This window comes from Triplophysa rosa, linkage group LG14 (genome assembly GCF_024868665.1).
Source record: "Triplophysa rosa linkage group LG14, Trosa_1v2, whole genome shotgun sequence".
Classification (NCBI taxonomy): domain Eukaryota; kingdom Metazoa; phylum Chordata; class Actinopteri; order Cypriniformes; family Nemacheilidae; genus Triplophysa; species Triplophysa rosa.
This window is the reverse complement of record NC_079903.1, coordinates 6,733,769-6,744,402: the sequence shown is the minus strand read 5'-3', so window position 1 is coordinate 6,744,402 and position 10,634 is coordinate 6,733,769.

Sequence of the window (10,634 nt, the reverse complement as noted above, 5' to 3'; positions counted from 1 at the left end):
ACAGATAATGAAAAGTCAAAATTCAGTGTCTCCGAAAATTAGAATATTACATAAGATCAATAAAAAAAGGATATTTTAAACAGAAATGTCAGGCTTCTGAAAAGTATGTTCATTTCTATGCACTCAATATTTGGTTGGGGCTCCTTTTGCATGAATTACTGCATCAATGCGGCGTGGCATGGAGGCAATCAGCCTGTGGCACTGATCAGGTGTAATGGAAGCCCAGGTTGCTTTGAGAGCGGCCTTCAGGTCATCTGCATTGTTGGGTCTGGTGTCTCTCATCTTCCTCTTGACAATCAGGTCAGGCGGGTTTGCTGGCCAATCAAGCACAGTACCACCATGGTCATTGAACCAGCTTTTGGTACCTTTGGCAGTGTGGGCAGGTGCCAAGTCCTGCTGGAAAATGAAATCTGCATCTCCATAAAGCTTGTCAGCAGAAGGAAGCATGAAGTGCTCTAAAATGTCCTCGTATACGGCTGCGTTGACTGTGGACTTCAGAAAACACAGTGGACCAAAGTCCTCTTTTCAGATGAAAGTAAATTTTGCATTTGATTTGGAAATCAAGGTCCCAGAGTCTGGAGGAAGAGAGGAGAGGCACAGAATCCACATTGCTTGAGGTCCAGTGTGAAGTTTCCACAGTCAGTGAGGATTTGGGCTGCCATGTCATCTGCTGGTGTTGGTCCAATGTGTTTTCTGAAGTCCACAGTCAACGCAGCCGTATATCAGGACATTTTAGAGCACTTCATGCTTCCTTCTGCTGACAAGCTTTATGGAGATGTAATATTCTAATTTTCTGAGACACTGAATTTTGGGCGTTCATTATCTGTAAGCCATAATCATCAAAATTTCAAGAAATAAAGGCTTGAAATATTTCACTCTATGTGTAATGAATCTATATAATATATGGGTTTCACTTTCTGAAATGAGTGACAAAAAAATATTGACCTTTTTCACGATATTCTAATTTTTTTAGATGTACCTGTATAATCGACATCAGCATACCGCTCACTGTTTTATGGACAGAGTGCGATTTTGAAACGTAAGGCGGATATTTAGATATATTTTTATCCTTTTGATCTTTACAAAAAATACAGAAATCCAGCGTTTTATTGGACTAAAACTGTTTAAAGTCACTTGCAATTATAAAACTACAAATGTAGATAGGTACATTCTGTCCGTCTCTCTTCTATACACTTCCATGTCTTTTATGCAGTGCTAAAATTACATGCAGCCTCACTTTTAGCCACCAGGGGTCAGGAAAGGCATTTGGGATGGATGGATGGATGGATGGGAGGGTTTGTGGGTCGGTGATCAATCGTTAGATAGATAGATAGATAGATAGATAGATAGATAGATAGATAGATAGATAGATAGATAGATAGATAGATAGATAGATAGATAGATAGATGCATCGATGGATCGATGGATGGATGGATGGATGGATGGATGGATGGATGGATGAGTGGGAGGGTTTGTGGGTCGGTGATCAATCGTTAGATAGATAGATGGATGGATGGATGGATGAATGGGAGGGTTTGTGGGTCGGTGATCAATCGTTAGATAGATGGATGGATGGATGGATGGATGGATGGATGGATGGATGGATGGATGGATGTGAGTGAGTGAGTGAGTGAGTGAGTGAGTGAGTGAGTGAGTGAGTGAGTGAGTGAGTGAGTGAGTGAGTGAGTGAGTGAGTGAGTGAGTGAGNAATAAAATATTTCAAATTCACATTTTTTGTCCAGTTTTTTTTCCCTCATGTAGCAAGTAGCCGTGTAATAATGTGCAAGCAGCCGGCTGTTATCGCGAAATAAGCCCCTTCAGTGTGATACAAGCCACCTGATCACACTGTCGGGGCTCATTTCTGCATAACAACTGGCTGCCTGTACATTATCCCTTACATATCAAACGTGCGCCGTACGGACAAAATCTGATTTGAGAGCTAGGCCTGACCCTGATAGCACACATACATCTGGGAGACGTCTATTTGATGTCTGCATTTACATCTCCACAACATTTTTTATGGTTTGCTCGTCTGCAAAACGTCTATGAGACACCTGCTGTCAGATGTTTATGATTTAGAATGTATTTAAAAGTTATGTTTCTAAGACGTTTAACGGACGTTTTTACACAGCAGATGTTTTCCAGACCTCCAGATTTTTAACAGACATCTTACACACGTACCTATGCTATGTGAGAAGGAGAGTACAATAAAAGCCAATGTAAACTTGTAAACTCATTTAAATTTTAATTTGACTGTATTTTGACACTTTTGGCTGGAGACTCCGCCTACCCGTAACCACAACCCTTATAGCGACTACAGACAATAATACATATGGTTTACGTTTATTCTACTCTTGCATTAAAGAGTAAATATTTTGTGATTTTTAAGGTCCTACTTTGGTTTATGGAGTGGAGTGTTCAACAACACATTTACATACACACAAGATGTAAAAACACGTTAATTTTCTACAAATAGGCAGTTCTTATTACCTTACTTCTTGACTGACTCTCAAATGATTCGTTCGGTGATTCATCTGTCTAATCCCCACCTTTCTGTCAGCCTACTCTGATCAGATTGGTCAGATGGTCTAGTCTGCTATGATTGGTCTACTGCATACAGCATCACAGTGTGGCAAATGGAATGTAGGCGGGCATTACACAGAGTGACGCAAATGTGACGCGAACTGAAATTTGTGTGATTCGGAGTCGACTCCTTTTTCCAGCCAATAACTTTGTTTTTCGTGCAGTTTCAGCTTTACAACTTGGCAGACTGCTTACATTCACACACAGCAACATTACACATGGCATGAAATGTAATTTTTTTTAAGGACATTGTAATAGTTACTCTTTAACACCATGAGACCTCGGTCACGTGACTGCAGGTCCAACTATGTAAAACAGACTTACTTGAGATGGAGCGAGAAATGTACATACAAGAGCTGAAATGTCCCAGATATCTATTGTAGTTCAATTTAGTGTGCAATTCCATCATAAGACGACTTGTGTTAAGTTGAATTAATTGTTTTGTGTTAAGTGGTGTGTCCCAGAGGTGTGTAGCGGAATAGTAGCAGTGCATCACCAAAACAGTCTCATCCGCTACCCTAAGGAACAGTATAAGCATAGTTTGTTCACAAGACTGTTAGCGCTTATTTCTCTCCTGAGGCACAAAGGTCCCTGATCGGTTGTAGTACATCTAGAGTGCTTGAAAAATCATGTTTATTTCGGTGTCATGAGAAAAGTTATTTTCCCCTATGTTGAGAGAATGCTGTCTTGAGGGTAAAGAGATAATAAGATAGATAAATTGGTCAGTTGTCTTGGTGAACTCCATAATAAGGCTGTTTCACTGATTCTCTGATGGAGTCAATACTAAAGTACTTCTATTTTGTGACAAGATTTTTTCTGAAGTCTTTGTTCTAAACTACATCTGTTGTATTGCTCTTTTGTAGATGGATTCATAAGTATTAAATCATTGAATTCTCAATCTAGTTCAGTAATGTTTCCTTTGATCAATTGCGATGGCTATAGCAGTCATCGTTATGGTTTGTTATTGACAAACTACTGAAGAAAACTACCATGCGATTCTAACCTAACAAATTTATTTCTCCCTCTAATGCAATTTTCTTCTCTGTATCATTGAATCATGTGTACCGTGATTATTCTAGCTATATTTTAGTGTCATTATTTTAATGGGAATTGTTTAAATGTTTTAATCTTTTTTCGGTCACAAAAAATTCTGTCACAAAAAAAATCGGTTTGGATATATCCACAATAACTCTGTGTAAGGAATACAATACTGCTGCGAAGTATATACTGTATGTCGTCGCCTTGAAATTATAAGGTTCTATGAGTAGTTTTGAGATATTGAGCATTTCATATAGAAAAAATGATATCAGGAACAAATCTCTTTTATACATGAAAAAGACAGAGACCCTAAATGTATTTCAAATTAACAATATCAACTTTTTCCGTAATTTGTAAATGGGTTTTTTTGGAACAGGTCAAAGGCAGATAGAACCTTCTGATTCTGAAAAATCACTTTCGTTTAGAATTTTAAGTTTCTATCTGCAAAGACGACTTGTGTTAAGTGTGTTTAACTTTTGTTAAAACATGAAATTAGTGTATAATAATATGTAAAAAAGGGTACATTTACATGGTTTTATGACACTTATTTCATATTTTAAGATGCTTTTTTCTTGTTCAAGTTAAGAATAAAATTGTGCTAATTGTTGCATCAATGTTTTATCTAGGGATGGGCATTTTTCAATAATTTCATATTCGAATATTTGAGCTCATAAAAAACAAATATTCGAATATTGGTTTATTTAAATTAAGTTAATAATGACGTAATTTGTTACATTTTATTTATTCACAATTTCACATCAAGCTTATAATTATCGTAAATATTCACAATGCATTAATATTATATCCTGTATGTCGTTTTTTTATGTTGACAAAATACATAAAAACTGCATTTAAACCTGCGCGAAACTGTAATACAAAAAGAAAACAGACACAACAAAACGAACAAAACGCAACGTATATTGACAGTCTGTGATATGGTTATCTTGTTTATTTTGTTTTACATGTTCTTGATAAGAAAAACAAGCATATGGGTCTATTTTACTCTGGTGAAAGTCTGTTCAACAAGCCGACGGTTAACAAGCCGACAGCGGAGAAAACGCGCTGCTCTTCTCTAACTCCCGGTATCAAAACCCAGATCCGACAAGAATATCTGGCTTTATTGTTTATAATGTTGATAATAAATAAAGTAAAAAGACTTGATACCTCATGCCGACTGTTAAGATCCTAAAAAATACCCCACAACAAAGACGGAGCCATAGTGCTTGTTTACCTGATTACGTGACCCTCATCTGAGGAAGATATTCTGCTGATCAGCACGCATATAAATATTGTTTTCTTTGTCGTTCATGGCCAGTGTCTGTCTTGTTTAGCTTTGCATTGGATTTGCGTCAATAAACAAGGTAGGCCTATTTATTTCAACTAAGGTAAGGAATCACAGCGCGTTTTAAAACAAACAAAAAAGCATACGTGCGAATTTATTTACAGGCTGTAACTTGAAGGCCCTATCTGAACTTCTAGAAGGAAAATTCTTGCTTTTAGTTATGGAAAAAGGTGCCAGTCTTATGTTAAGGCAAAATTCATTAGCATTTGTTGCAGTGAAATGTACATTTTCATGTTTCAAGATGTTGAAATTAGCATTACTTAATATATTTTTAACGAACGAATATGAATTTACTAAGAACAACCGCTCCAAACAAGTAATGGTAATAAACAAATTATTGTTAATCATTTAATATTACGTTGATATTTTTATACCTAATGTAATGTTAACGAATTCTGTGGCTCACCAGTTTTGAAACATTTTAATATGGTGATGTGAGCCGAGCATAAAACGCGATCCGGGCATCCAGTGTGTAAACTTAAAATATTTAAACTAGCTTGCGATCTGAGTGAACAAAGATTTAGGAACACATACAAATGATTTTTTATATTTTCTGTACATTAAAAATATAATTACAGAAGAAGTGAAGAAGCGTTAAATAAGACGTGACAACTCTAAGGTCTTCTGTAACGGTAACTTAACCTTGTGGTGACGCAGTTTTATTCTTATGAAAAATAGGAATATTCGAATAGCATTTTTAATATTCGAATAGTTATTGCGGATCGAATATTCGTGCACATCCCTAGTTTTATCCACAAAAGGTGGGACAGATCAAATTACTTTTTGGAGATGAGTATGGCTGAAAAAACATAATAATGTTTATTGTTGTAATCAAGACTCTTGACGTTGTTGCCTATTTGGCATTAACTGCATTATGAGAGTCTATGAAAACACAGGTATTAGGAAGCTAGCGCTGCTGGATAGTGTTGTGTCTAGTGTTGTCAAAAGTACCGGTACTTCGGGTCCAAGTCGGTACCTAAAAATAAAAAAGTTGTCGGTACCTAATTTTCACAAGACCCGGTAGTACCGACGTACCGGGTCAACCGGGTACTGATGCTCTGTCTGACAGGTTGTCAGTCGGAAACTTTTTATAGACGCAACAAGACGTGATGAGCGGATAAGCGCGGCTCCGATCCACAAGAGATGCGCACAGAAATACTTCAGATTAAAGTCATATCACGAAGAAAACGAACAGAGTTTTGTGGTGAAACGAGGAAGCATCCGGATTTAAGTTAACAAGTTCAAGCGGTAAGTTTCAAATTATATTCGCGTTTGCATTATGAATGTTGTAGCATATGTTAAATTAAAGGTTACGTCAAAATAAACATCCCTGTTTGCGTGTTAATTTGTTAGCGCCAATGCTAATCCAGTCAAGTGTCCTTATTAACCATTTAATGCTTTTATAACTGTAATGGAGTAAAATTAATGGGAGGACAGGATGGGGTTTACAGTACCTATTTTATTTAGGCCTCTCTGAAATCTATGTGCTAGAAAACTATCATACTAACTGCATGACTAGCAATGTGTATGTCTTGGATAGATAACTCTATTAGGTTTAAAAAGCCACATTTAAACTAAAGAAAATTATATCTGTTGCATTTATTATTTTAATATACAGTTACCTTAATGTAAGTAATCTTGTGTAAATGCAGTGTAAAAACGGAGGTTTGTTTTAATATTGCATATGCATGTTTGTTCAGTCAGTTGACTTACTGAAGTTTATTCTATTTGTCTTATACAGCAGCAGACTGAGGAAGATCAGCATCAGCAGAGAGCACACAACAGTTTCAGCAACAATTAACTTATACTTCATGTATACAAAATGGCATTGCTTTCTATACATTTATATTAACAATGAGCTTTATTAATAAAATTGTGTTTCAATTAGCATGTACTTGTGTTTTGCTTTGGTACCGAAATTGGTACCGAGAACCGTGGAATTTTACTGGTATTGGTACCGACTACTGAAATTTTGGTACCGTGACAACACTAGTTGTGTCTATAAAAGTATAAATATAAAAAAATGTATCTCCTCAACAAAACCTGAAACAAAACAATACTGCTCTCGTTGACAAGAGTATCAATAAAACAGTCAACCTTGAGGTTTCTTATAAAAATTGTTTTGTGCTGCATTGTTTCCTCAGATATTCCCCAGTCGCTGAGGAGTCAGGTCACATGAAAAAGAAAGCTGATTCTGATTGGACCTCTTGTGTGCATTCAAAGTGCTGATTGGCTCTTGCAGATAGAACCGTATAGCACCAAATTATTATTTGATTTTGTAGATAGAACCTTTTGGTTTTCTTAAAAAAGTCCCAAAATGCACACATTTAAAAAAAACAAACATGGCATAATGTAAATAAATTGTCACAAAATAAGAATATGAATAACTCAATTTTGACCAAAATGTCAGATAGAACCTTATAATTCTAAGGCGACGATGTATGTGTATATGCATACAGGTCAAAGATGATTTGTGTTCATTTTGATTTGTGAATAATACTGTTAAATCAAAAGTCTTAACTTTTAAATCAGTCAAATCATCAGTCCACATGGAGAAGTTCAAATTTGTACATTGTGAATGTTCAGTTAAAGCATACTACTGTACATTTGGGATATTACCTTGTATTCTTTATTTTGTGCATGGTTTTATACTGTATTTTGTTCTGTGTATTACTGCTTAACATTTACATTCACGCATTTGGCAGACACTTATCCAAAGCAACTTACATTGGATTATATTATACATTTGTCTCTGAGATTGAACACATGATATTGGCATTGCTAGCGCCTCGAACCACTGAGTTACAGGAAAGTCCTGTTATTTCTTGCACTATGTTGTAGATTATATAGGTATAATAGTATGTCAGCAAACATGTCCTACTGTAGACGCTTTCATCAAACGCACACGCCTGGCCCGAAGTTAACTTCGGCTGTTTTGGTTATAATATAACAATTTATTTCGTATTGAATTTATATTATTGTTTATTTATATAAATATTTTATTGTAATTAATTGTATTACATTACATTAAAACTACTCAACAGTTATTGATTCTTTGCAGAGGTCTGCCAGAAGTTACATCAGGTTTGTTTATGTTGTTGCCTCTGAAACTGTCTATATCTAAGCACTTCTTAAGAGCTATGAATCATGACTACTGCATTTCTGCATATTTTTATTATTGTTTATCTGAATATGCTGAAATTCAATTTCACTGTTATGCATTTTTGGTTTCAACAAATAAAGCTCTATTTGTGTGTGTGTGTGTGCGTGCGTGCGTGCGTGCGTGCGTGCGTGTGAGTGCGTGTGTAGGTGTGTGCATGTGTGTGTATCTGTTTGGCTTTGTGAGCACGAATATCTATTGAAAGAGTGTAAGGGGAGTAATATAAATGTAAATTTGTCCAGAACTACAAGCTTATAATTCACCAACAAACACGATTTTCCCCAAACTTCCTAAACCATATAGTTCAGATAACAACAGTCAATCAATCAGTTCCTACAAAACAGATGCTTTATATAAGAATATGAGATGAAGGCATTCTTGTACTCATATCTAAATTGCACACTATCGAGCTTATCATTTGATCATTCGCTCCAGAAATAGACTGCCTTATGCACCAGCACTTAGATAAGAACATTTTCCTCTGATGTAACCCATCAGAGCCCAAAACCATCTGTCAGAAAGAAACAGTGTGATGTCTCCTTTTCAATCAGCACAATAACAAAAATCACATGGGTATGGAAATAAATAATGTATTCTAAACTTCTGATAGCATCTATAATTATCATCAAAGGCCTCCATAGAGAAATTTCAATCAGTTCTTATATATAATCATAATTCTGTAAATGCATCACTAAAGAAATATTTCAGCTGTGTTCCAGTTTATTGTAATCATTTATCCAGATGCAAAGCTGATATAATCTGCGCAAATCAATTTACTGACTTCATGTCCATTACAAAAATGAACTAACATTAACAAAAAGCATTTACAAATGCTGAAAAACGATATTGTTTTAAAATGTTACCGATTGTTTTACTGAGGAACATTTAAAATCTTTATTTTGTAACCAATGGTGAATGGTTATATATTTTTATAAATAAAACCTAAACCCACACCAAACCCCAACCCTAAACATAACTTACCCCTAAAATCAGAGGGAAATGATAAGTGAAAAACAATGGTCTAGAACCACCTAATCCTGGTTGTAAGATTAAATTTAAAATAAACTTTAAACTTATTTCTGAAATCTGATTGGTTGATTTAAATGACGTCCCAGGGTCAACATGATGTTGTCCTAAAGACATCAACCACTTGGGAAAATCAGGATGCACCACCTGACAGACCGAAGCAACTGCATAACATCACATTTAAAACAACAAAACACATTTAAAACACAGACTATCTACAATTTTTTTCTTTATTTACAATGCATGTGTGAACAGTGTGTGCTTGTTTTGCAGAATCAGAGCTGAAACATGAGTGCAGCAATTGTTTCAGCGCATCGTTCCATACTTTCATATCTAAGGCTTGAACTACTGATCCACGCGGTCAGATGTGTTGATGTGATTGGTTACAAGTTTATAACGTTGAAAACCAGGGAGCATTTAATTGTGTTTGGTAAACTGCAGTTTTATGGAGGAAATACTGAGCAATGGTTTTGAATGATGAATTTACACAAGGTTGGTCTTAAAGCATATTAAAACACCACATAGACATATTATAAATAACATTAAAAACATAATTTTTACCACAGGGCATGACTATTAATACGTGGCCGTGGAAGGGACATTAGCGAAAATAAAAATCAGAACACTTTCACGTGCTCACGCGTTACAATTTCTGGTGTAGGTAACGCGGTTTTGCAACTACTGCAGATGTGATGGTACTGTGTTTTGGATCTTCGTTCATAGTTTTCATGTAAGATTGCATCATGGAACAAGAATTGCTAGAATTTTTGAGCTCACAGGATATTTCTCAAGAAATGCAACTCACTCACTCACTCACTCACTCACTCACTCACTCACTCACTCACTCACTCACTCACTCACTCACTCACTCACTCACTCACTCACTCACTCACTCACTCACTCACTCACCCACACATTTATTTTATGGTGTAAGATACTCGTTCAGTTCCTGTGTAGTCATTACCGCAAGCCATTAATGTCATTACTGAACCATCCGTTTACTGGCTGTACTGGAGACCCAGTGGAAATGGCCCTTGAATTAATCTGATGATAAGTCATTTTCAGCTGAATTTTATGCGCATCAGTAAGAGAGTTAGCAGGGTGACTAAAAACATGTCTCGTTAAAGAGATTCAACAAGAAAGTCTATTTATCATATTATAAATATGAATTCTTCCCTGTAGTAATGTTTAAATAGTTCAACTGCGCTAAATAAATGAATCTTTTCAGAATCCCCCTAACTTGTCCATCCGTGTTCTTCTGTGACACACATGGTTAATATAGCTCGGTACATGCAGCTGTCTTTGCATATGGATGTCAGTCAGTGTATTGTATTCACATATGTCTCACATGTACACATGCTGATGACATGTCAGGGCTGCGTGTGGACAATGTACAGATGAAAATAATTACAGCCATGATGAAATTGTGACCTCTTTGTTTAAACACTTAAGGATTAATAAACAAGAAGAATTTACAGTAAACCC